Source organism: Trachymyrmex cornetzi, unplaced genomic scaffold (assembly GCF_001594075.2).
Source record: "Trachymyrmex cornetzi isolate Tcor2-1 unplaced genomic scaffold, Tcor1.1 scaffold1160, whole genome shotgun sequence".
Taxonomy (NCBI): Eukaryota; Metazoa; Arthropoda; class Insecta; order Hymenoptera; family Formicidae; genus Trachymyrmex; species Trachymyrmex cornetzi.
The window spans coordinates 247034-247427 of record NW_017295720.1 but is presented as its reverse complement, the minus strand read 5'-3'; positions in this window follow the sequence as shown (position 1 = coordinate 247427).

The following is a 394-nucleotide window of genomic DNA, read 5'->3' as shown; positions in this document are numbered from 1 at the left end:
CTCGGTATCGTTCGTTTCAATAATGTGACCTCAGCTGCACGCTTATTTTCAAGATATGGACTCTAAAACTCTTATATCAAGCGAATATATATCTGAGGTGACAGTTGTACGAGCTAAAAGTATAAGGGAATTTTTAACGAATCTGAAACTTTTTTTCGATTTTCTCATGAAATCCAATGCAGCTGAGGTCCTGTTTGTGCGTACTTTAATTTAAGCAATAATACTTTTGCAATCCGTACATCCAATACAGAGATTTTTCATCGAATGGAAATGTGGGTAAAACAGGAGGCTTTAGCATCGCCTTAATAGTATCTCGTCGCCCAGATAGACAAGCGTGCGATACCCGCACAAGATACCGCTACCGTACTGTTACTGTACTGCCACGAGGTGGCCG